The sequence below is a fragment of the Callithrix jacchus genome, chromosome 2 (assembly GCF_049354715.1).
Source record: "Callithrix jacchus isolate 240 chromosome 2, calJac240_pri, whole genome shotgun sequence".
Taxonomy (NCBI): domain Eukaryota; kingdom Metazoa; phylum Chordata; class Mammalia; order Primates; family Cebidae; genus Callithrix; species Callithrix jacchus.
The window spans coordinates 33,665,293-33,692,614 of record NC_133503.1 but is presented as its reverse complement, the minus strand read 5'-3'; the positions used below and the strand labels follow the sequence as shown (position 1 = coordinate 33,692,614).

Here is a 27,322-nt window from a genome sequence, read left to right as displayed (position 1 = left end):
ACATCTTCAGTCAAAAGGGTAGCAGTTGGTTTGAAGCCCAGGAATGTCTTGATGGGTTTTGCTCCTAAATTGCTCAGGAACAGCAAGGCCGGCCCGGAAGTGAGACTCATCCTTTCCTGCCAGTCCTGTCTCTAAGCCCTCAGACTTCATGCCTAACCAGGAAGCAGACAGACCTTGCTACAGCACAGGTGAATTCCCAGAAGAATCATGCCCCCAGCTCTCTCCCCATCTCCAGTCCGCAACTGGAGGTATTCACTTCGTCCTGCTCAGCCTACATCCCTTCACTGTCCTGAGGGTGCAGGAAGGACAGACAGGAGCTCCCAGACACTCAACAGAGGGCTCATCCAACCCACCCCCTTATAAATACCAGCTCAACACCAGAGTGTTGAGTGCCCACTCGGCATTAAGCCCCAGGCAAGCAAAATTTGCTCCTGGACTCAGAGCTGGCAATCCCTAATCTAAGACTTGTGGCCTCCCTCCCAGAACCCATGAGAGGGACGACCCCTTCTTCCTTCCGAGGCGCTCACTGCTTCTCCCAGAACACCAAGGGACTGGCTCTCTCCCTCAATTTCAAAATCTTTGGTTTTAAAAGTCTTAGCTTTCTGCTCAGAGTTACCAAGGTCTCTTCATTAATTCAACAAATATTTAGCGAGGGCTTCCTATGAGCCAGGCTATGATCTTTATGGTGAAGAGGTAGCAGTGAAGAAAACAGACAAAAGTCCCTACCTTTCAGGGGCTTAAATTTTAGCAGAGGCGGCACAGAGAAAATCTAATTAATAAATAAGTCATTTACCTAAGTGCTCTAAGATCAAGCCAGGTCCAGGCGTACCGGGGTGGGAAGGGATCACGTTCAACGGGTGGTCGGGAGGTTCCTTCCCAGCTCCTGCCTGTCCAGCCTTTATCTTCCTGCCGAGATGGTGTTATTATGGTTCCCAAATGTTTGAGGTTCAAGTGAAGAGTTCATCCGTAATGGGATTATTTCTCGCCCTGTTTGCTTTCATTACAGTCCCACTCTCTCCAAGCATGAGAATCTAACCTTACCGAAAGCATATTTTGGTAATATGATATAAACTAAATTTAAACTTTGACCTCCAACAATAAAAATGCTACTTTCCTTCTCTGAAGACCTGAAATTCAGATTAAGGGCCTGCCAGCTTCACTTTCCGGGTCTCTAACTGACTTCTAATTAGATTCTAAGCTTTACTCAGAAGGGGCTGGGGACAGGCCGGGGCCCATGGCAGACAGCAGCCAAGTGGCCTGGTTTCTCCTCATTCCCATTAGAAGTCAGACGCTGCTAGCATTCCCACAGCTCGGCTCCTGTTTTTTGATATCATCACAGAGTACCACAAGTGCAGAAAACTCAAAAGAAAACTGCTGTCTCAAGCCACATCGCAAATGTGCTCTGATCCCGTTTTGCACGAACAGCTTTAATCCTGCTGCGGGTAAAGGTTAAGTATGAGCTTACTCGCATCTGCCCCCGAGTCTTGTTCTAATTCCTGTAGGTTATCTTAGTTAGAAATTAAGGCAAGCAACCGCAAGTCCACATGGGGGCTGTATGCGGCCGGGGCTGCTCCCTTCATCTGAGCCTTCAATGGCCTCGCCTGCCACCCCCGCATGAACAATGTTCTGTTTTTCAGAGCCTGGCATTCGTATGTTGCTCAGGTTTGCTATAAACAAAATAAATGCCATGCATTTCTTTTTTTTTTTTTTTTTTAAGAACAAAATTAAATAAATGTCACAGTCTGGACCAGAATACGCAACTGAAAATTCAAATTCAGGGATGTCCTACATTAATAACTATTCACCAAGGAAGCATTTCCTGTTTATACATTGAGCTAATGAGAATCCATCACTCCTGTCAAATACACTGAACACCAAATTCAAATGTCAAACCAAATGTAAGAGGTCACACATTTCCTTTGCTAACTAAAAGTGTAATCCATAAATATTATTGCTACCAAACTCTCCATCTACAACATTTGTTTAGAAATATGCACATGTAATATAAATTGTGATTAAGTTAAATGGGTATATTATTTCCTGTTTTAAGGGCTAACAGCAGCATGAATTATGCTTTACTGCAAAGAAGGCTCAAGTCACAAGCGGGTCTGCTCAAGCCCAGCCCCACATTTTACACCCCCATATTGTTTTTTGCACGTTCATTCATAAATACTTTACATTACCCAGCCGTGCTGATAACTTTCACTTCTGCTGCCTTATAAAATAGCTCTTACCATTGAAAAGGTCAGCTAAATGGATATAAACTTTGTATCTGGCTATACTTAAAAATAAAAGTAGAAAAACAAGAGATTTACAGAGCCAGGGTCTTCATACACCTCTGTAAGCACAGTACCAGGACTCAAATCAAACTGAAACTTCACATCTGTGGCATGATTTAGTGAGATGAGAACTGTTAGCCCAGGAAGTAACAACACAGCATTTTAACTTCCAGAATTACCGGTGAGTAGATAAACAACTGGGAAGTGACCTTTTATTCCATTTTTGTCAGCAAACAATTTAGACTAAAATCCTTAGTTCAAAAAACCTGTATATACATTAATATTTGTATTACTGTAGGAAAACAAAATGTATCCTAGCAAAGAAAACAAGGAAAGCAGAAAAAACAGAAACAGATTCTCACCTAACAACCTGATAGGGAAATGTCCTCATGCCATTCAAATGAAAGGATGAAAAAAGAAAGATCAGAATCAAAGCTGACCTTTCCTGGTCATGCTCTGGCAGTTTAAGAAAGGCGTATAGTTTCATTCCCCCACACAAAAAAAATTATTACCAGTGACCAAAAAAAAAAAAAGCAAGTAAACCCTACCCTCCCAGGCCTAGATTGAGAGGTTTCTTCCCTATAGGCAAGCAGGAGAGCTTTGCTCCAAATCCTAGCAGAGCCAAGCCAAGTGAGCCCCACGTCCACATCAGCAAGGCTCTGGCCAGGTCTCCCTGGGCCAAGCCCACGTGAAGGAGAGAGGGTGGGTCAGGTGCTCCTCAGAGGAGCTCTGACTCAACACTGTGTTCCAAACCCTTCCAAAGCGGAGCCGGCCTGACGCCATCGTTCCAGACAATTTTGCAATAAAACCAAGTCTTTGATGTCACAGACTTTGAGAGAGAGGGATAAGCTGGGCTCTTGAATAGATAACCGGGATGACTCCCAGCTTTTGAAGTGTAGTGAAGAGCATTTCATAAACTCCAGATTTAGAAGCAGATAATTAGCAGATACCATTGAGGCTCGTATCCGTGGCTACAGCTGTGACTGTTGCCTCAAAGCTCAGAGGGACACCCTGCCCACGTGCCATGAGGCAGGCAGGGGCCTGGATCGTACCTGCCCTGACCTCCCTGAAAGCTTAGGCTGAATGGGCAGATCTGGGTTCGAGAACAGATGCTGCTGAAGAATAGATTTATTTAAAGCATGTAGCCTTCATTCAGTATTTCAAACCAGGCTTCCAATAGTTTTATTCCAGCACTTGTCCATCACACTACAATAGTTACATCACTGGGTTATATTAAGTATAGCAACTTCAAATTTGTCAAGTATGACTTGAAGCCCAGTGAAAGAAATGACTTTTATCTCACTTTTTTTTTAATTGAAGTATAATTTACATAAAGGGCACAGGTCTTAAGTGTTCTGTTCAATCAGTTTTGATGAATATATGTAAAGTACAGGACATTTCTCACACTTTCCAAGCAATCTCCCACCCCCAGAATCAACCACGGATTTTATTTCTATCACCATAGGTTAGTTTTTCCTATTTTGGATTTTCTTATAAATGGATCACATTAGCATGCACATTTTCATAGCAGCTTCCGTCACCCATCCTATGTCTGACATTCATCCATGATGGTGCATGTATTAGTCATTCATTCGATTACACTGCTTGGTAACCTGTTGCATTAACTTAAACCACAGTGCGTTTATCCATTCTTCAGTCATGGACAACTGGGCTATTTGCCAGTTTTCAATTTTTATGAATGAAATGGCTACGAACATTCTTATACAAGGATTTGTGTGGAAATATATTTTCATTTCTCTCATGTAAATACCTAGGAATAGAAATGCTGGTTGTAAGTGTATTTCTAACTTTTAAAGGAAGTATTAGTTTTCCAAATTGGTTATACCATTTGACCCTCCTGCCAGCAATGCATAAGAGTTCCAGTGCCTCCACATCCTCTCCCACTTTTAGTGTCATCAGTTTTTTTCACTTTAACCGACTTCTAGTTGGTATCTAGTGGTAACTCACTACAATTCTAATTTGCATTTCCCTGATGTCTAGTAGTGTTTAAAACTTTTTCATGTGTGTATTGGCCATTTGTATATATTCTTTAATGACATTTCTATCCAAGTTGTTTTACCATTTTTAATTATATTCTTTGTCTTTTTATTGTTGAACTACAGGAATTCTCTATTCCAAACGGAAGTCTTTTGTCAGATGTGTGGTGGCAAAACTATGGCTTGCCTATTTATTTAATAGCGTCTTTGATAAGCAGAAAGATTTAATTTTGTTGAAACCCAGTTTATCAAGTTTTGCTTTCATGGCCTGTACTTTCCATGATTTATTTAAGAAACTTTTGCCAACTCCAGGTTCCAAAAATACTGTATGCTTTTTCTAGTAATTTTATCACTTTAGTGTTTGCGTTTATATAATGATCCATATTGAACTGATTTTCCTATATTACTAGAGGTAACAACAAAGGTTTTTTTTTAAATGAATATCTAGTTGTTTCTGTACCTTTAGTTGAAAAGATTTTCCTTCACGACTGAATTTCCTTGGCACCCTTGTCAAAAATCACTTTCCCATATATTTTGGGTCTATGCGTGGGCTCTATTTTGTTCCATTTTTCTCTTAACCGATTCTTTTATCCATACCACATTGTGTTGATTAGTGTAGCTATGCAGTCAGTCTTGTAGTCAAGCAGGGTAAATCTTCCAAATTTGCTCTACTTTTTCAATACTGTTTTGGCTATTCTAGGTCTTTTGCCTTTTCATACAAATTTTAAATTATTTTGTCCAAGATAAAAAGCTTGCTGGAATTTTATTTAGGACTGGTCAGTTTGTGAGAAGTAACATCTTAATGTTGAGTCTTCTAATTCATAAACATGATATATCTCTTAATTTATTTAGGTCTTTAATTCTTTCATCAGTGTTTTATAGTTTCCAGTCTTTTGTATCTTTCATTAAAGTTATCCTTAAGTATCTGAATTTGTGTGCTACAATTACTATTTTAACATTTTCATTGTTAATTGTTCATTGCTCACATATGGAATTATAACTTAATTATATCCTGCAACACTGAAAACATAAATTATTAGTTCTACTTATTTTTTTAAATCCCTTAGGAAACCCAAAGCAACCTACAGACTCAATGCAATCTCTATCAAAATACAAGTGACATTCTTCACAGAAATAGAAAAAACATTCCATATAAAATAATCCTAAAATTTATATGGAATCACAAAACTATCCTGAGCAAAAACGATAAAACTAGAGGAATCACGTTGCCTGACTTCAAATTATACCACAGAGCTATAGTAACCAAAACGTCATGGTACTGGCAAAACAATGGAACAGAATAGAGAACCCAGAAACAAATCCACACGCCTTCAGAGAACTCATTTTTGACAAAGGCGTCAAGAATATAAACGGGAAAATGACAGTCTTTTCAATAAGTAGATGTCTGCCAAATAACATCTACTTTCAGTGGAGACAGGGTTTCTCCATGTTGGTCAGGCTTCAACTCCCAACCTAAGGTGATCTGCCCACCTCAGCTTCCCAAAGGCTGAACCACTGGGCTCAGACTATTTTTACTTTAAATGGCCAATTATCTTTAAAGAGTTTTGAAGCTGCTTTTTATTTATAGACCTATTCACTCTTTCTGATGTTTTCCATTCATACAAGTTCTTCCTGTAGGACCGAGTTTCCATCAGAAATCATTTTCCTTCAGCCTACAGAACTCCTTTTAGCATCTCCCCTGAAGATTGCTTCTTTCTGGTTTTGTCTGCTTAAAAATATCTTCAATTCACTTTTATTTTTGAATGATATTTTTTATTGAATATAGAATTATAGGTTGACAAGATCTTTTGTTTTTTCCTGCAGCATGCTAAAGCTGACATACCATGGTCTTTATCCTTTGTTTTTGGCAATCTGACTGATTCTGCTTGGGATTCTCTAAGCTTCTTGGTAAGGTGTATATTTATTCCCCAGTTTTAGAAAATGTTTTATTCTTTTATCTTTGAATATTTCTTCTTTCATGTTCTCTCTCACCTTCTTCTTCTGGTATTCTAATTATATATGTGTAAGACATTTGATATTATACCATAGAACTCAGATACTCTTATTTTTTTCATTCTTTTTTCTCTTTTTGTTTCAGATTGGATCATTTCTATTGATCTCTTTAAGTTTTTTTCCTCCTGTGTCTAATCTTCTAATAATTTCAGTGACAGAATTTTTCATGTCTGACATCATGATTTTCATTTTTTAGCGTTTCCATTTAGATATTTTTTTATATATAGTTTTCATACCTCTGCTGAAAATCTCCATCTGTTCATACATATTGCCTACCTTTTCAACTGGATCCTTAAACATATTTATCTTAGCTATTTTACAGTCCCTGTCCAATAATTGCAACATTTGGGCCAACTTTGGTCTGGTTCTATTGACTATTTTGTGTATTGACAAGTGATCATATCACTGTTTGTCTGTTTGCCTGAGGGTGTATATGCATTTGATAAGTTTATATTGAATGCCATACATTGTATGTAAAAAGTAGTGATGAGGTAAATACACCAAAAAATGGAGAACTGTCTTCCTCTATCAGTCTGTTAATATGGGAAGCTGAATTAGTATCTAATCTGAAATTCAGCTGGGTTTGGACTTTGCTATTGTTTTAGTTACATTCAATGCACTAGAATCTTCAAATTCTCTTACTAATGAACTATTGCTGTCCCACACTTAGCATGAAGCCTAGTGTAATGGACAGTTTCTCTCAATTCTCCTGTACCACCTTAGACTTCGGTAGGCTCTGCACTGTAGAAGAGGTCTCTCAACATTCTTGCCCCTCTCCTAGTTTAATACTACCACCTGATGCCTAACGCAAGGCCCAGCTTTCATAAAGATTTATTTAGGCAGCCCTACATACCTGGGCCTTAGAGAGGATCACTCTTAGCTCTCCTCTCTCTCCCCCACATGACATTATCTCATACTCCGTACAGAACCCTGGGCTTGGGTAGGTTTCCAGCCCTCACCCAGTAGCAGATAATAGCTGCTTTATACTCAGTGCAAGATCCTGAGTAAGGCCTGATTTTCTGCCCCTTCCTCAGCAGCAGATAATCACTGACTCTTGCCCATGCATGGTCCAGGAGGGTTTCTCTTGGTTTTTCTGCTCTAACCTCAGTGTTGGGCAGGCCTTGAGGTCATGAGCATGGGAGGGTTTTTACTGGTTCTCTCACTAAAGATTTAGGTAGGTCCTAAATCATAGAGAGTTGTCTATCCTCTTACTCCATCCCCAATTTTTTTTGTGTAAGCTCTCAGTGGAAGCCAAAGGACAAAAGAAAGACACCCCTTGTGTCTGCAGCTTATTATAATTCTACACCGTTATGCTAGCCCATACTTGGCTCTTAAAACATGATTACAATTTCAGTTGTTTTCTTCTTACTATCTCTGACATTTACCTCCTCCTCCTGCTGCTCTGCCCAGGGTAATATCCTTGGAGGGACTGCCACTCCTTTGATTTAAACTCATTAGGTTACCTCGTATCCTCAGGGCAGCTCGCTGACAGACTTAAAAATATGTGATTTTATAAACTGTCTCATTTTTTTTGCTGTTAGGGTGGAAGCAATATTCTCTTGCATTTTTATATTCTATGTGGAAACGCTCACTAATATGAATATTAGTAATGATCTCTCTCTTTTGGTATAAATTTATATGCTTTGAAACACACTTTTACTTTCTGTGTGTTTATTCTTCTTTAATGCAACTGAAATGAAATCTGACCCTTCCCTCTGTCCCATAGCTCCCTGCACATGGAGCTTAGTCATAGTAAGTAAGGTAAAAAGCTCGTGAACAATCAATCTAGGATTAGAATACCATTAGAATAATTATAACTACAAAGCAACAACAAAATTTGGTAGGGCGCAGAGCAGATAAAGCAGGTAGTGTTTTATTTATGCATTATTCAATTTCTCAAAATTCAGTGAGCTGGATGCTGTTTTCTAGATGAGGAAATTTATGCTCAGAGAAATTAAATGACTTGCCAAGGCCACACAGCTAGTAACTGGTGACACTGGGACCCAAGCAGTCTACATTAAGGTTCACATTCTTGAACTCCCGACCTCAGGTGATCTGCCACCTTGGCCTCCAAAGTGCTTGGATTACAGGCATGAGCCACCACGCCCAGCCTCTAAGGTTCACACTCTTAATCTCTACATCATGAAGACATGAGTGAACAGTTAAACGTTTACTTAAACAAGATTTTCTTTCATTGATGATCTGACATCTGAGTTCTAATTCATATAGCTTTCCATGAATTGAAGGCCAGAGCAAGATACACTTATTTTTTTCCCCTCACACATCTTGCACAAGGAATTGTTGCTTCCAGACTGAATCTCACCAGAATGCCTTTAAATCATTCTGCCGTCTCAGGAAGTCCCTCTCCCCAGGCTACCTGTTCAACACAACAGGCAGAAGGCCAAGACTGGAGGTTGCAGAGTATGGCACCAAAACAACGCCCTGAAGCAGGAGGAGCATAGAGATGACTCCTCAGGCAAATGCACACAGATCTGATTGTCCAGGGCCAGCCTCTGAGGGGCTGGAGACTTGACAAGCGGCCTGACTCCAGGAGAAGGTGGGGAGCCTTGGTGCACTGTGGGTCATCAGCTAATGCATCTAAGGGACAAAGTCACAATTTTAAGGTGGCAGAAGGAAAAATTCACCCAACTCCATTTACAATTCAGCAGCGTAACTTCCCAGACACACTGTCTAGAAATAGGGCAGGCTCTTTTTGAAGCAACCTCTTGACTGTTCAAAGAAAGACTTCCCCAAGTCATTTTTAAAACTAGAGACATTGTCATTAGGGGAGAAGAGATCAAAAGCACCTTAACCTTCTCTATCAGTGAGCCAGCTACTTACCAAGTCTGAGAACGTTCCCCACGTGCTGCTTCTGAGTCTGCCCGATAGTCCTGGGATTGGTACCTTGGATCGTGAAGAACAGAAATATGGTTTTACTTATGCAGGTCTCTATCTCTGGGAGATGCGTGGAATGATAACACAATGGCCTAATCAACTCCCACCCCAACGGCTGCACAAGGGTATTTCCATATTCATAATTGGGATAGCTGCAGTTGCTTTCTTTAAAGAGGGATCAAAACATTGAAATCCATCCAAGAACTCTGCTATATAACCAGAAAGCGGGCAGCATTCATTAATGGAAAACGCACAAGGCACTTGCCCTCATGTTCTTAAATAAGATTCCTTCAACATTCCTCGGGGAAAAGTGGGCCCTATGTCTCCAAGCACTCAAGAAGGCTCCTCTTGTATGAGAGGCTTACACTGTAGGCATACCTATCCAAGGCTATCTCTTATACCACCAGGCTGCTGCAAATTCAGGTTACATTAATAGATACATGCTTCCAAGAACACAAGAGGTGAGGTCTTCCTTTCTTCTATGAATAACTCATACAAGGGTATATGGGATTCAATGACCTTGCACTTTAAAGTGAAATTTGCCCAATTAGAAGAAGGATCAGCACATGTGAGATTAGAGTGCACAGTAAAAATGGTGTGAGTGTGAGTTAGAGTGTTAATCAGCAGTGGAAATACAACACAAATAGGCTAAATATGTCCAGGTTTTGCAATTATTTCATATGTCCTGGTCCCAGACCTCCTGCCACCCTAAGCACCCAGTGTTGCTGTTGACTAATACTCTCATACTCACACTTCCTTTACTCCGCACTCTAATCCCACATGTCCTGACCCTTCTTCAACTAAACTGTGAGCTCCTTGAGGGCAAGGATGGTAGGTGGTTAGCACACAGTGCCTGGCATGCTCGTGACATATTTGTTGAATGAACAAATAAATAGACAGACAGACAAACAAAAGGACTGCCTTGGGGAAACAAGACCCCAGATGCTCGTATCCATGGGATGAAGTGATAAGCCTGGCCTGATCAATTCCAGCCTGCCTCCCACAGAGATGCAGAAGGATAAGGCTCTTCCAGACTCTATAATTAGAGCAAGCTGCACCCCAACTATAGAAGCAAAGTTATATATGCCAAATCTGAAGAAGCCAAAGACAGGAGGCAAAGTGGGATTAGGAAGCTGTGCAACCTCAGGCAAACTCAGGCCAGTCTGTGCCTCTGCTTCCATTTGCTGTACATGACTAAGATCACAGCTGGCTCACCAGGGTTGCTGGATGTATTAGTCCATTCTCACACTGCTATAAAGATACTACTCAAGACTGGGTAATTTATAAAGAAAAGAGGTGTAATTGGCTCACAGTTCTGCATGGCTGGGGAGGCCTCAGGAAACTTACAATCATGGTGGCAAGGAAAGCAGGCATGTCTCACGTGGCAGCAGGGGAGAAAACGCATGTGAGCACACAGGGAAAACCACCATTTATAAAATCGTCAGCTCTCATGAGAATTGACTATCATGAGACACATGGGGAAAACTGCCCCAATAATCCAATCACTTTCCCCTCAACATGTGGGGATGATAGGTCCCTCCCTTGAAACATGGGGATTACAATTCAAGATAACATTTGGGTGGGGACACAGAACCAAACCCTATCACTGGAAAAAGCAAATAAAATGCTATCAGTAAAGGGCACATTAAAAACTGCGAAGGGCCCTACATGGCAAGGAGAGAAGACAGAGACAACAGAGATAAGCAGCATTCCAGGAGGAGGGAACTGTCTGGCCTAGGACATGGACAGGAAGTGCAGGGGAGAGCTCTGGGACGGGCTGGGCCCAAGAGCACCCAAGCCCTTCACTTGAGGGATGGCTACCAGGATGTCCTGGATGGCACGAACCCAGCCAGGAGGCTGGCACCAACGGGAGGCTGACAGCAAGGCAGGAGAGAAGGAAGCATTTCTGCACAAGGCCTGGGGGTACCTGCGTCATGATATGCACACCCAGGACAGCAGGATGAAGCTACTGTTGCTGCATTATTACCAACACAACACTGACAACACACCCAACCCCCATAATTGTATCCCCCTCTTGCTTTGGCTGCCAGGACACTCACAGTTTAATTTGCGGCCTATTCCTAGTAAAAGCACTGGATTCATGGGGGCCTTTCTTCCTCCCTCCCCTACTCTACTCCTGTACCTCTCCTATTAGCCTGTAAGCTCCAGGAGGGCAGGAACCATGTCTGTTTATCTGTCCACTGCTGTCTCTACAGAGCCAGGCACATAGTCAATCCTCAGTATCCTTGCTGAGTGACCAGCCACACTCCTATTTTCTTACTTTTTTTTTCCATTTGCCCAGCTGCTTCTTATTTTGTTGTCCTGCTGCAGCATTTGTATTTCTGAAAGCCACCACAGATCCTCTTTTGTACAAGGTGGGACATCAATACATACATAAGGAAAAGAAGACATAACAAATAAAGAATCCACAGATGCACAATTCCCCCAAGCGGCTTATATAACATGGCTCTGCTGACCCGCCCCTCCTAGAGGCAAGCGAGGCAGGTGCAGTTGCAGAAGACGCTTCTTCTAAAAGTTCAGTTTTGTCCTTATGAGGCCTTCCTACCGGGCTGCTCCCAGAGATTGTGTTACCTCCAGGCCCAGCTGAAAGGTTGCCTAGCAACACTCAGCAGCCTCCGTGCCTCTAAATCCCTAATTTGTGTCTTACATGTACACGGTGCTGTGCTAGCATGACCCCGAGCAGGAGACTCCTCTACAAATCCCCATCTAAAATAGGCCTGATCTGCCTGTATTACCAGAGTCGAGGCCCAGAACCTTCTCTTCTTCCTGGCCTGTGACTCCAGGGGTGTGACCCAGGGGTGCCCACGGAGCATGAGCACAGAAGCAGGCGCTTTGAGTCTTGATGCTACTGTGCCTGGTTTGCCAGGAGGAAGCAAGGAAGAAGAGATGAGCTTGAACTTAAAGCCCACACAGTTTAAGTCCATGAAGATCCCATCACCCTATGAAGAGCCGCCTCATTGGAGATTTTCTGCTCTCAGGCAGACACTTTATTTTTTATCCAGAAGGGTCAAAAACATGCCAACGTGTAAATAAATGAAGTGTTGCTTAAGATCATGTCTAAACAGTGAGCAAAAATAAATATCCTCCCTCTAAAGGAAGACAATATACAATATCCATCTGGGAAAGCAGGAATATGAGGAGTAATGTGGGGGTAAATTGCTTTATGAGACCCAAATTTCACCTGTGGCTTCCCGAAACCATGACAAAGTGTAAAGAGCCCCAAACTCATAGACTTCCAAACAAAGCCCAGGGATGGAGACATGGGTTCTCATCCCTTCCTCCTGGCTCTAAGCAACCTTGCCAGCAACCTCCTTGCTGCCAGTGACTAGATTTTACTGCAGCCTCTCCAGCTGCTTCTCACGCTTAACCACTAGGCAACTGTGAGCCACAGCACTGTCCACAGGAAAACACTCCTGTTTTCCATTTCACTCAAAGATAAGGCCATGCTTTCTTGTACTGGGCCTAAAACCGGTCAATTCCATCTGGCCTTTTTCTCTAAGCCAAAAGTTAAAACTTTAAGCATTACATACACAAAAAACAGAAGAACAATTTCAGTTCTTTGTGCTAAATTACATTTTTGGTAGTGAAATGAAAAACAGATGAGGAGAAGGGGTGAAATCAAGAGATTTTGGAGCTGCGATGCTCAATACAGAAGCCACTAGTCCCATAGGCCTATCTAAGTTAAAATTTAAATTTAAATAAAATAGAAGTAAAAAATCTAGTCCTTCACTTGCACTGGCCAGAGTAGGTATTTCAAAAGCTCAATAGGCACACAGGGATAGGAGCCATTATGCTGCACAGCTCAGATCTAACTAAAGAGCACTGCCATCACCACAGAGGTTTCTGTTGGATAGCACTGCCCTGGATGAGCCCCCGAGGGGACCATGGGCACCGAGGTCCATCCTCAACATGGTAGAGCCTGTCAACACCTTGATCATCACTTTAGAGCTGGGCCCTGAGTTTCCCATCTAAGAAAAATCTCTACAGCCGAGGCCTAAACACTTCTGGGAATTTGCCCAGGACCCCCAGTGCAATGTCTCACCCAGACTTATCCCCTCATCTCAACAAAAGCTCCCTTTTGACTCATCTCCCAAGGCCACACTGTCACACTGCTTCAGAGGTGTAGTGAAAATGGTACCCCCACCCCAGGATACGTCCACCCAGGACCTCTAAGCATGAACTTATTTTAAAAAATAAGTTTTTGCAGATATAATTATGTTAAAGATCTTAGCATAAGACCAGGCTGACTCATCCAAGTTGTTCCTAAACCTGATGACAGGTGCCTTTATAAGAAGAAGAGATGTAGCAGAGCAGGAGGCCACAGGAAGGCAGAGGCAGAAACCAGAGTTACACAGCGTGCCAAGGACTGCCAGCAGCCTCCAGAAGCCACCAGCAAGAAGTAGGACGGGTCCCCCTCACATCCTCCTGAAGGAGGCAACCCTGCCAACACCTGAGTTTTGAACTTCCAGCCTCCAGAACTCTGAGAGAATCAATTTCTGTTGTTTTAAGCCACCTGATGTGTGGCAATTTGTGGCAGCAGGCCTAGGAAACTAACATAAGGGGTTAATAGCAAACTACGACTGAATGGGTTTGCTCTCTTGGGAGAGATGCATTCAGCGTGGACGACTGGACTTCCATGGGACCCTGCTGAGCATGAGCACTGAGGCAGGCAAGCAGATGGAGCCTCAGGCCCCAGGGCCACCATCTGATCTACACAGGCCAGGAGGAAGCACCTGATGACAGTGGCAGAAAACAGGATGTGGGGGCAGTGGGGCCTTTGCAGGACCCCTCAAAAGATGCTACTGAGATAGCTCTGGTGCCCCCCCACCCAGTCTCTCCTGACCCTTCTCCCCTCGTGGATCCCATCTCTATGCTATCCTGGGCCACTGTGCTCTGGCCCTTCTCGCCCCTCCTCTCCTGCTGGTCTCATTCCTACTCTTATCTCAAGGCTCATCTCAAAATCCACCTCCTACAAGAAGCCCCCTCGGACCAGCACATCCCAGCATGACAGCTGCATGCCACGGCAGAAGGAGCCCTGGGTTCCAGGCTTGGCCTAGCCACTCCCTCCCTATGAGACTCCCATCAATCTCTTCATCTCTTTCTAGGCCTCAGTATCCCCATCTTCAGCATGAGAGGTGAGGCTAGACCAGCATTAGGACTTCTTTTTTATTTTTGAGATGGAGTCTTATGTTGTCACCAGGCTAGAGTGTAATGGCATGATCTCAGCTCACTGCAAACTCCACCTCCCAGATTCAAGCAATTCTCCTGCATCAGCCTCCCAAGTAGCTGGGACTACAGGCGTGTGCCACCACATGGGCTAATTTTTGTATTTTTAATAGAGACAGGGTTTCACCATGTTGCCCAGGATGGTCTCTATCTCTTGACCTCGTGATCTGCCTGCCTCAGCCTCCCGAAGTGCTGGGATTACAGGCATTAGCCATCCCTCCCCGCCGACCAGCTCTAGGATTTCTAGCTCTCATGTAACATGCTCACCAATTTGCACCAGTATTCACCTTTTTTTGCCTGGCATGCAAAAGATGTTAAATAATAGCAATAAATATTTTTTATTTATTTATATATTTTTTGAGACAAAGTCTGCTTTGTTGCCCAGGCTAGAATACAGTGGCATGATCTCGGCTCACTGAAACCTCTGCCTCCCAGGTTCAAGCAATTCTCATGCCCAGCCTCCAGAGTATCTAGGATTACAGGTGTGTACCACCATGCCTGGCTAGTTTTTGTATTTTTAACAGAGATGGGGTTTTAAATTATTTAGAAGGGGTTAGAATTGTTTAGAGGGGGTTAAAATTAAATAGAAGTAAAAAATCTAGTCCTTCAGTTGCACTGGCCAGAGTGGGTATTTCCAAAGCTCAACAGACACACAGGGATAAGAACCACTGTGCTGCACAGCTCGGATCTATCTAAAGAGCACTGCCGTCACTGCTCTCCAACTCCTGACCTCAGGTGATCCTCCCACCTTGGCCTCTCAAAGTGCTGGGATTACAGGCTTGAGCCACCACGTCTGACCTAAGAATATTAATTCTGAAATAAAAACTAGCAGATATGGAGGTGATCATAATGTTAAATGCTTTATGTGTGTTCTCACAATAACATTTTTTTGGATGGAGGAAGGGAGAGGCTAGGGAAGTGGGAGGAGAGTCTGCACTCTAAACAAGTCTCATACCCAAGAAGCCAGAACCCTTGTTCCCCTGGCTGGTCCCAGCACTGAGCTTCACATACCACAAGGGGTTCAACACGGTGGCCTGCTCCTCTGAGCCACCACACTCCACCTGCACTTGTTTACCGTGAGTAACCTGACCCCAGTGGGCCCAACCCAGCCGTGTTAGTTCTGACACGGTGGAGAGGCCAGGACAGCTGCTGTCTGGCCTCATTCTCTGTACCCTGTGAAGAAGGGCAGCTCACTCACATTACCCCATCATTCCGGCACTAGGATACAGAGCTGGCTTCCCTTGCGGCGGAACTGCTGGTTCCAAGGGCACAAGGAAACCCTGGAGGTCCTAGCAGTTCCTAGCCCATCTGCTAAATGTAAGGCATTTGCTCTCCTTCTCCCCCACAACCCCAGGGAAGACGGCATGGCCCCCGGTGCACTTCGCAGCGCCAGGAGAAAGGCGCCTCGTGCTATTAGCTCAAATAAGGAAAATCATGCCAGGAAGATTGAATTTTCTGCAGACTTGTTTAACCTGGTGATTTCTGAGCACTTGGCGCTGGCAGCCACAGGGGAGTGGGCTGCCAGCCGGCACTTTATCAGCCACTTCTCAGGAATATTCCTAAGCTTATTAAATCAGCATGAGTCACTCCCTTGCCTTCCTCACAAGCATGAATCACGAATCATCAAAACCCAAGCAAAATGCATGACTCAATAGTTTCTCTGGGGCCTAAAGGGGCTAGCGAGCTGGCGGCAGGGTATTGTCAACCCGAGACTGCCCCCCACCAACAAGCAGTACTTTCCAGGCAAGGCAAGGGGGCTGCCACCAGGCAGAAAGAATTGCTCAGGGGGACCATCAGGACCTTGCATGGGCTCAGAAACACACAGACCTGGGCTCAACCACACACTCACTCAGTCCTGCTGTGTGCCAGGCACCTTGACAAACACACCAGAGGAGCCAGCAGATTGCAGGGCTAGCCAGTCTCTACAGTCTATAGGGAAGTGTTTGAAGTGAGTGGAATCCTATTTCTATATCCTTCCTAGCCAGGAAAACTTGGGCAAGTCATGTAACATCTCTGAGCCTCAGTTTCCCCATTCTAATGCCTGCTCTCAGGGCTGCCCTAAGGATTAAATGAACTAATACACATCAAGTCTCTCACATAGTGCCTAGCTCATGATACCTGCTCAACGAGCATTTGCCCTTTCACTGGAGAGGGAAGAATGACACATGATGTCCTACAGAGCTTAGGGAATCCTCTGCCAGTCCCCACCTGCCCTCCCTATTACACCCAGACCTGAACTCTGGGCACCCCTGCAGCTGTGGCAGGAGAGGGCAATTCATCCCAGGATCTCCTTCCTGAGACACCTGCTCCCAGCACCAGTTCCAGGTCTTCCTTCCTGATAACCCATGGCAACTTGTCTTTCTCTGAAGCCTTTCTCCTCTGGTCTTTTGGCCACAGGTCTTGACCACTTTCAGCTTCTGGTCCTCATCTTTCTCCAAAGAGCTAAAGACCGCAATCAGCAGCTTCCTCCCTGTGGCCTGAGTCACCCTCCCCTGCCATTCCCCCTCACTCTCCCAGAGCAAAAGAATTGAGTCTTCCACTTCAACCGCCACACTGGACTCCACTGCCTCTCCAAAAAACTTCTCTCCTGGACCCTCATTTTCCAGTCCCAGGCCTGGAGATATCACCTTCAGGGCCGCCACATAGGGCAAAGGCTGTGCACTGCCTCACAGGGTCAGGGAAGGTCACATATGCTGACATGTGTGGGCACCCTCGGATTGAGCAACAGGGTGGCCCCATGCCCAGTGCATACATTGAACCTGCATTATTGGCCAACATTTGCTGAAACCTTCTGCATGCCAGATCATCTTTAATCCTCACAATCCTATCGGGCAGGAACTATCAACTCCCCCACACCCCCAAGCAAACTGAGATCCACGAGCAGCAAATGCTTGAGCTGAGTGAGGGGCCTGAACTGAGACCTGGAAGAGATGAAGGGTGAGACTGCCAGGTGGAGGAGCTGGGGTATAGACAGCTGAAAAAAGGCTGTGGGGACTAAGTCAGGGCAGGGACATTCCTGGAGCTCTGCCTTCCTTCCTTTGCACCTCTGGGACTGGATTCTGATGCTGGGGAGCAACTATATAAAAAGCAGACTCTCCTCACGACAGCAGGGAGGAGACTCTATCTACCCACCCCGCTTAGGACAAAGAACTCTAGAAAAGGCCCTGTGTCCACAGGTGACGTCAGGGCTGCCCTAAGTGAAGGGGGATGTCCCTTTCTGGGGTCCCCACAGACCAGGTGGAAAACCTAGAAACAACAGAACAGTCACAGTGACTGTGTTTGAGCCATTTCACTATACTTTTCTTTTCCTACTTTTATCTAGTCCCCAAACATTACATAATTTTTAAGTGGGACAAAATTTTAGCAAATACCAAAGGTGGAAGAAGTGGAAGCAGATGTGGAAAAGGAGGAGAAGGAAGAGGAAAAAAGAGAGAATATGAAGATTGAGAAGGTGAGGGCCAGGGGAAACCATCAGAGCTAAGTGTGAGGCTTTTACCATTTTCAGGCCCATCTTGCCTGCAGAGGAAACAATGATAGCTCCCACCAGCAGAGAGCGGGAGCTGTGTGAGTCCTCACCATCATCTGAGACAGAGGTCAGAGCCAGGCCCCTCTAAATAGAAGGAGGAGGCAAGAAGAAAGGGCCTGGCCAAAACTGGGGACTTCAAGCCACCGATTTGCCCATCAGGGTCGCAGAACACAGCTGTCACTTTGGGCTGAAACTCCAGGGGCTCCTTGACTACTCTGGCTTCTAAGGAAGTATTTGCTGGTCACAGGTGCCCTCCATCCACCAAGCCTCCTCCAACAAAGAAACTGGGATCCAGACTCCCAAGGCTCATTCTGAGCTCCTCCTTGACCTTCTGCTCACAGCAGCCACCTTCACAACAGAGATCCCTTTGGGGCTGACCAAGCACCTGCCCTTGGAGGCCATCACAGGAGACTGAGAGGAGCTCCCACCAGCACACACACCCATCACTGTAGGCCACTAACTGCACAGGAGAAAGAGCCTTGCCCCGGTCCCAAGCACAGACACGCCACCACAAAGAGGGGTGAGAGAGTCAACAACTTTCCATCCCAGCCTGAATGATGTCCAGCAAGGCCTTCTTCTAATGCCAGAACCAAGAGGGACCCGGAAGTGACAACTGTGTCATGCTAGGAGCCAATTACCCATGCAAGTAACACATCTGTGCCGGGGGCCAGGGTCACCCAGATGGTAGGGGGATTTATGGCCCAAACCTGACTTCCCAGAATCCAACAAATTCAAGAACAGAGAGGAGCAGAACCAGAAAGAGCTCTCTTCCAGGTCTCGCTGGGAGCCAGTATATTTTTGGAGGGCTTTGGCCTCGCCTGCTTGCTGTACTTTATTGCTGGCAGAAAGATAGGAAATTTATTACTTTACAAATCATACCCTTCGCAGCATAAATGAACTGTCTGGCTGCAGCACGCTCGAGCCTAGATGATTTGCGAAACGTCTAATGGTAAGCGGGGTTATGCTATCTGCTTATGGCCTCCGAGACAAAAGCAAGCCGTAAGGCAGAGCATCTGCACAGTGTAACTCTAGGCCGGCAAATTGGCTGCGACGCGTAAATGTTGGCTCAGCAGCATTACATAATTCGGTGCGCTCGGCCGGGGACTCAGAGGAGCACAGGGCAGCCCCTCAGCCTAGGGAGCTGGCCCTGACAGGGCTGTGCATGACAAGCAGGGCACCAGTGGAGTTCAGGGCCCAAGGTCAGGGCCAGGCCGAGCGCCACAGCCTGGCTAGTCCTGAGGCCTGCTAGTGATCAGGAGCCTGGACGGACCCCTGGGACTGCCATAGCAAGGGAATGCTCTCTATATCCCTTCTGCTCCAAACCCCAAACCTGAGGAGAGGGGAATGGTCTTGAAATCACTGCACCCCCAGTGTGCAGACAGGAGCTGGTCAGGGTCCACGGCCCATGGGCCCATGTTCCCTCTGCTGGCTGGCCTGGCTGGCAAGAGGAGAGTACTGATCACACAATCCATCATTACCTCTGACAGGCTCATCCACCACCTGCAATGCAGGATGCGACTAGGAGGGAAGGGATGGCATGCCTACGTATTCAGGAAACCGAGCAAGTCACTCCATCTCTCTGATCTTCAGGGTCATGTGAGTGCTAGTGCAAGATCCAAAGTCAGACTGTGAGGATCTTGCTGTCATGTGTAGCATGGCACTTAACGCTCATTATCATCATGATGCATTCAGAACAACCCATGCAGTATGGATGTCATCATCCCCATCTGACAGGTGAGTAAACTGAGGCTCGAGAGAGTCATGGCGCTTGACCAGGCTCATGCAGCTACTGAGTGGCAGAGCCGGGATTCAAGCACAGAGTCCATTGGTTCTAAAGGCTTCTGGATTCTTTCCCACAGCACTCCTCTGCCTCTCAGAATCTAGGCTGTCATTTCACGGCTCCCCAGCATCTCATGCTGTGCTGTTTGCTGGACAGGAGGGTACTCAAGTCAGGCCTTGAATATCTACAGACCCAACATAAGCCCTGCTCGGCCCAAGCAAACTGTAGAGACTTGGACTTGAGCAAACTTTCTGTCTGCCTTGGCTCAGGGACTTGGGTGACCTTCCCAGGAAGGAGAGGAGCCAGCAGAACTGGCCCACTTCCAGATGGGCCAAAGGACGCGGCCTGAGAAAAGAGATCATCTTAAACTCAGCCTTAGGATGTACAACGGGGAAAAGATCAACTGATACTGCTTCTTAGCCTGACGAAGCCTTTAGCAGAAGAGGGAAAACAAAAACCCTTTCGAACCATCAATTTTAAAACAGGCAATGGTATTTTTAAACACTTTAATCTTCAAAAATAGCAAAACTGTCCTGTTACCATGGCTAACTTTGTGCCACTTGGCATTAAAAATAAAAGGCTGTTTACTGAATACCCATCCATAAAGTCTCACTTCTATTCACAGCCTTGTGAGACAAGCAGTTGGCCCCAGTGATATCGTTCTCTCACTCACTCACCTAACACATCCATTCACCTACTCATGCCTTCAGCGAAGCTCTCTCCTCAATCCCGGCAACGGCCCAGCAGAAAGGGTCCTTGGGATTTTCAATTCCCTCCATGTCAAATGCCAAGTACAGATTAGGCCCCATGATCTCTGGAGAAGCTTAAATTCAGCCTAATGGACTTTTTATGGCATGTAAATGTTGCCCTCAGTAAGGAAGCCTATTAGCCACATAAATAGTGCACACATGTCCACGTGAAGCACAGACTGCAGGAGGGTGACAGGACCCACTGTCAGCACCACAGCTGCCACCGGGATGAATGTTTTCCGGCATTCCAACCAAGGCCATTGGCGTGTCTCCGTCAGAACCTTTTTGGCACATGACTAATACCTCGTATGACGGCTGCTCAGGAGAGGGTGAAGCAGGCATTCCCTGCCGGGTCTGATCTCTTAAGACAGCCCCTTAAAGCCCAGGAAGCTTGGTCTTGACTTAGGCAGGAAGCCACAAGGGGAGTATTCTGGATATGAGCCTAGGCCAGCTTGAGTCATTCCACCTCCCCCTGCCTCCAAGGGCCACGAAACTAAAAGAGGTTCTTTACCCTGCAGTCACACACCCCAGGAGGCTCTCGTGGCTCCCCTGGCCCCAGGAGTACTCTTGTGGAAGAAGCACTGGGAGAGGAAGACCGAAACACTTCTAGGCCCAAGTTTCTATGCTCCTCTAAGCCAAATACCAACGCCAGAAAAAGTGAAGACAAGAAACTCTTCTCTTGGCACACGCATAAAACACAGCCCCTGTGCACTTGTCGTGCACACCTTTTCTGATGATAAACTCCCCCAGAGCTTGCCTATGGCAACAGCAGCCACCAGGAAAGTGACTAGGGAGGACAAAGACTCTGTAGACACTTCCGCATTCCTTTGATGAAACCGAGCAAGGCCATTTGCTCCACAGTCTCATCGGTTGAGGACACAAGGAACTAGTGCAGCTCAAATGGTCCAGGAAGCAGTGCATTTTCACATGCCGGGGGCCTTGGAAGAAGCTAAAAGAGGCATGGATCCCTCTCCCCAAAAAAGTTCACACAGCACAATACCTCTATCCAATGCCAAACAATTCCTAAGCCCCTGAAGCTTCACAGGGGTGCTCAGATCTAGAAACTGTAATGAAATTCCTTAAAACAAGGAGACCAAGACAGCCAAGTCATTCCCAAGCCTGCCATTCCTCTCCCAGGACCCTAAGCTCTAGGATACACAGACAAGGAACCATGTCTATGGCTGTGAGAAGGTCCAAGAGCCCCCTCTGCACCCACATAGTCTCTGACCTCATGCTTGAAACAGAAATGAAGACTCTAGCTCGTGAATCCCCAAGTCTTCTAGCTCTGTTTCCCTGCCTGCACATGGAAACCATGACTATCTGCCTGCTCTCCCTGATGGAGATGCCTCTGCCAGGCTTCAGCTTCTCAGATCCTCAACAAAGATCTATCTTGATCACGGCCACCACCTGCCTGCCCCACCCCTGGCCCACTGACAACCATGTTCTGTATGTTTGCACTCCCATCTGCTACCCATGGCACCAATCTATGGGCTATCATGGACCTATGAGTTGGACCAATTGGATTCCCTGATTGAGTGAGGAAATTCCAGGAGAACTGCGGTGCAGCAACAGATAAAGCCAAAACATCATGATGCTTCCAAAAGCTGGCAGCCTCTGGTTCTTTCAAGTTTGAAAAGGGTAAAGAAACTCGTGCAGAAGAGATGGTGAGAGCCATCCACCATAAGATGGAGAGAGGCTGGCATAGGGAGTGGCTAAGCCCCCATCTCCTGCCCCTGGGACCCAGAGGCACTGTGATCCAGAACTCGCCTCCCATGGCCTGAGCTGAACTGCGCGCCACAGGGGCACTGAAAGCCAGAGAAGAGTCTATCAAATGTCTCTCCATTGACTGAGGTCTTTGAACCCCAAAGAGCCTCTGCAGGAAAGGAGACAGGTGAAAGAGAGCCAACCCGTGCAGTAGGGAGGGCTCTCTGGAGCACGGCCCAGCATCCTAACCCTCTGGGAAGCTTCTAACAGCAGGTATCTAGACCCCATCCAAGGGCAGTGGATTGGAGTGGGGCTGGGCATGCACAGGTTTACCAGCTCCCTGGGTGCTCAGGATGCTAGGCAGGATTAGGATCCATTCATTTAGGCCACATACCTGCTTGCCTGCCTCACCAAAACAGAATCCCCAGTGTGTAGATGGCAGAGGAAAGAGTGTGGGGAGCACTGTTGTTTTCCAGTTCGTATCAGTCTGTCAAAACCTGCTTTCTTCTCTTGTGGGCTTCCAAATGCCACCGAGCCTACTCCAGGAAACCTACCCTCCTTATCCGAGTCCCGTCTTCCTCATGCCCTGGATATCCACTGTCCCATGTGGTTTTCAGCCTGTATCACATGTGGAACCCTTTTGAGGAGCTCCTGGCCTACAGGAGAGAGGCCTGTGTCCTCTAAAGTGTGGAACTGTCCCCCCTGGCTTCCACTGAGCTCTGCTCTAGGCTAGACTTGGCTGTAGGCTGTGTGGATGGGGCTGGAAGTGGGAGAGGGGCTGGCTTGCTGTTGCTCTTTTGGATCTCTGGTGGGCCTCATGGAGGGTTCCCCAGCAGAGTGGAGGCAGGCTCAGAAGGTATTCATAGCCAGAAGCAAGACATGCAGGACAGTGAGTGGAGGGGGGAGGGGGAGGGAGGAGGAGGAGGGGAAACCAACGTGATGCAAGCTAACCTTTCATACCCCTTCTTTCTTAGTATAAGGCACTCCAAAGGTGGGTACAGGAGGAGCAGGAGTAGAGAAGAAGAGGGAGAGGAGGAGGGAGGAGTCGTTCTGAAGCTCCTTCTAACCCAGACAATTGGCCAGCTCTCCCAAAGCTCAGGCTCCAGTGCCAGCTACCGGCCTGGTTTGCCACAATTCCAGCAATCCGGTACAGCTGGAAGACTGCAGGCGTGGGAGAAGGCCACACCAAGCAAAATGTGCATTTGATCAAGGTTGAAAACATGGTGTAACATGAGTTCTCCTGATCTATTGGATTTCTACAAAAGAGCCCTGAACTCCTCAGTCAAGTTCAACCTCAGGTCTCGGGAAAAATGAGTTTGTTAATTCAAGCAATTCCCCAGTGGTCAGTAGTTTATACCACATGCTTTGAAACAATGTGGCCTAAGTCAGGGGAGAAGTTGAATTACTTCCTAGGGGAGAGCCAAGGACTATCTGTTAACCTTGACAGGCCCTGTAGCCTCCTGCACGGGCTGGCTGGGCTCTCTGCAAGTCCCTTCCCACGAGGCCGTGGGGGAGGGCTCCAGCTCCATGGCTTGCACATTCATGCAGAGCAGCCCCCTTATTCAGAGAAGGATGGCTTTCCTACCATCCCCCTCCTCACAGGCCGGAGAGCTGGGGTCTGCCATCACTGGCCTCTCAAGGAGCCTGTGCCTCCAGCAGCCACCGGGATCCACCAGGACTATGACCGTCCTGCCAAGCAGACCCAGGGAAGGTGTGCTGGCCACTGTGGATGAGAGGCAGGCTCCCACCTGCAGGTCAGTCTCAGGCAGGAAGTTATGGGGAGGATGCTTTTAAGAGAAGATTAATTATTGCCCAAGGCTCTAGGCCACCTGGTAAATTGCATTCTCTCATCCAGGGAATCCCTACTGGACATCCATCATATGCCAGCTTCACCACACTAACCCATAGGCCTTTCTGGGTAGCAAAGTGTGGACCTTGGAGAACACGCAGATGACAATAATCACCAGCAACACATACGGAAAGACCCTGTAGGCCCTTTATGTGGAGCCACTTAATCCTCACAACAACCCCTGAGCAAGTACAGCTGCTATCCTATTGCACGGATGAGGAAACTGAGGCACCTGCCCAAGGCCACCCAGCTGCTAAGTAGTGCTTCGGCAATTTGAACTCAGGAGGCCAGCTCCAGGGCCTTTCCCCTTTGTCACCTCTCCATCACCATTCCCATCATCATTGCAACAAACGTATTCAACTGCCCTGCTTGTCTGTCCCAGGCAGGAGTACCTGGCACCCAGGAAGTGTGTTTTTTTGTTTTTTTGTTTTTTTTTTATTGAGATGGAGACTCACTCTGTCGCCCAAGCTGGAGTGCAGTGGTGCGATCTCGGCTCACTGCAACCTCCGCCTCCCGGGTTCAAGCCATTCTCTTGCCTCAGCCTCCCGAGTAGCTGGGATTACAGGTGTGCACCACCACGCCCAGCTAATTTTTGCATTTTTTAGCAGAGATGGGGTTTCACCATATAGGACAGGCTGGTCTTGAACGCCTGACCTCATTATCCACCCACCTTGGGCTCCCAAAGTGCTGGGATTACAAGTGTGAGCCGCCGCACCCAGCCAGAAGTGGTAATTCTTAGGGTAAATCCAGGGTCTGTCTGAGTCCAGAGCCCCTGCCGTTGGCCTCCCTGCTCTGCCTCAGTGGAGTTCAGACGAGTAATTTCACCTCTCAGCCTGTTTCTCTCACTTTCAAATAGCAATAGTAATTACCCATAGGGTTCTTGAGATAATTAAATGAAATAACAGATATAAAGTGCTTTGCACAGTGTCTGCAAATAAGAACCTACTACGTCGGCTACTGTTTAATTTATAATTATTAATAACATTATGGCATTAACAGGTGATACATGAAATGCCAGCACATAGAATCCCTGATCAGGCCAAACTGGGAGGGAAAGAATCGTAACTATAACACTTTTATAATCATAACATTATTCTTTCCAACTTTGGGCTGCTCAGGGTTTATAAGGGCCCCCATTTCACTTTTTACCAAAAGAAAATATCTTTGCATCATGATAAACTGTCTAGTGTTCCCCTTTTCTTCCATCCTCGTCCCTCCTCACATCCCTCAAGCATAAGCAGCAGGGCCCCCAGGTGTGAGCAACAGAAGCTGCCACTGCAGACAAGACAAGGAAAAAGAAACACTTGCCACTTTTCAGGGACTTCAGCATCAAACCCCCTGATGAACTTGATCTTTTTTGGCAGGGTGTTCACTCATGGCTCCTTCCAGTAAGTCAAGCAAGATGGAAACACTTGAGTGATGCAAGGCGGCGCTGCTCGGGAAAAGAGACACCGATATGCCACATCAGTGAGGACCACCAGAAAAGACCATTCCTTTCCAAATTCCAAGCCTCAACAAAAGCGACCACAGCAGCCCAGACTCCTGTCTCTAATCCCTACCTCCATATGCAGACAAAGGGTGGGGCTCTTTAGGCCTGAGCTCATGGGGTTTCATATCAGTCCAACAAGGCAGAATGCATCCTTCCTGACAGACAAGGATAGGCTGGGGACCAGAGAGACCCAGCTGACTCCACAGGGCAGAGCTGACACAGAGCCAGGGGAGGGCTGTGGCGGCCCACACTGCCTGTCTCTACAAGGCTAAGCAACTCCTCATGCTGGCTGCTGAGCTGAGAGGTCACAGCTCTGTCCTATAGCACCCTGGCCAAGTTTTCCATGAAATCATCCAAAGCCAACAGGAGTTCCAGGAACCGTCCATCTGTAGCTGCAGCTTCCTCCCTGGCTGTGGGAATTTTCAGATCCCTTGGGCCTGGGCTAAGTCCACTCTCCATACATGCAGGGGAAACACACCAGAGGGCCAGCCCTTGTTCCTAGACACGGCCCTGGCCCGTGACAAGCCCACCCAGACCCAGGGACATGCAGACCTCCCTAACTGGCTAATGTCTCCCTAGTAGCCAATTACAGCATTCACTGAGGGACTAGGCAGTCATGCAGAGGCCAAGCTCTAAAGATCACCCACCCCAGCCTGTCCCCCGACACCCCAGACATACAGACCCACAGCTGCATCCCTGTGCAAATGCCATAATCCCAGCTTGGCTGCACGAACATGCACACCTCTCCCATTCATGGCAGCGGGCCCAAAAGACAGGCAACAGGCAGGAAGCAGCTGGACACTAGGGTAAGATGAGGAAGGCCAGCCCTCAGCCCCTTCTCCTCTGCACAGAGTGATGGAGAGATGAGGAGGGGTGATGGATACCGACCCAGGCCTGAAGAACACCTGATGCAGCAGCATAGAACACACCGATGAGAAATGGGCCCCATTTCCATCCCCCACATCCTTCAGGATGACCACTGAAGCTGCAAAGAATCAATTTTCTGCAGCTTCTTCGGAAGCCAGGACTTATCTTCTGAGTGTGCAGAGCTATTGGCTCAGCTGTTTCCCATCAGCTTCCTACATGCTTCCAGGCAGAGCAAGGCCCACTGCCTCCTTCTTCTTCTCTCCCCAGTGGTCAAACCCACACCCAGGAGTAGACTCCTGGGAAAAGCAGAGGGTCTTGACTTGGGAAAATCAAGCCAGGTATCAGGGACTCACCTTGGATACCACCACTTCATGTCACTTGCAAAGGACCTCGCACATGCCCCAGCTAGGAGACAAGGCTAAAGTCTGGGGAGTCAGAGGACTAGAGAGAAGAGAGAAGAGGCGGGACCAAAGAGCCGCTGGACCCCAGATTCACGGGCACAGATGCAATCTCTAGGTGGTAATATCAGGGCCACCGCTTCTCCGTGTCAGTCTTTATTTACTGAGTGCCGACTGCCCAGGACCCTGTGCCAGAGCTGTGACCCAACCCCATCCAGCCCGAGCTGCAGGGTCCTCCCTGACCTGCAAAGCCCCTAATAGTAGTGACCATGAACTCAGATGCACGAGCAGCATCTATCACACACACATGCACTGGTGTTCAGCAAGGGACCCTGCAGACCTAGTCACGCCCCTGGGGGCACCTTTAGTGAAGGCTTCGTGCCTCACTCTCTCTCGATGGTCATTCCTGACAAATCCCAGCATGGTCTGCATTTGCTCTAGATCAGTGCTCTCAAGGTGTGGTCCCTGGACCAGCAACATCAGCATCACCTGGGAACCTTAGTGAACTGCATTCTCAGGCCCCACCCCA

At 46.9% G+C, this 27,322-nt stretch overlaps 1 long non-coding RNA gene and 1 other non-coding gene across 2 annotated transcripts; one reads left to right on the top strand and one right to left on the bottom strand.

Annotated features, from left to right (window-relative positions):
- Positions 1 to 8,760: 8,760 nt before the first annotated feature.
- Positions 8,761 to 20,608, bottom strand: LOC103789170 (uncharacterized). The gene is made up of 3 exons (XR_004738074.3): positions 20,415 to 20,608; positions 9,131 to 9,193; positions 8,761 to 8,887 (listed from the first exon to the last, which is right to left on the bottom strand). It is a non-coding gene; the product is annotated as an uncharacterized LOC103789170 (transcript).
- Positions 15,457 to 27,024, top strand: LOC118150157 (uncharacterized). Its single transcript, XR_004738078.2, has 3 exons — positions 15,457 to 15,507; positions 23,793 to 23,944; positions 25,404 to 27,024. It is a non-coding gene; the product is annotated as an uncharacterized LOC118150157 (long non-coding RNA).
- Positions 27,025 to 27,322: the final 298 nt, after the last annotated feature.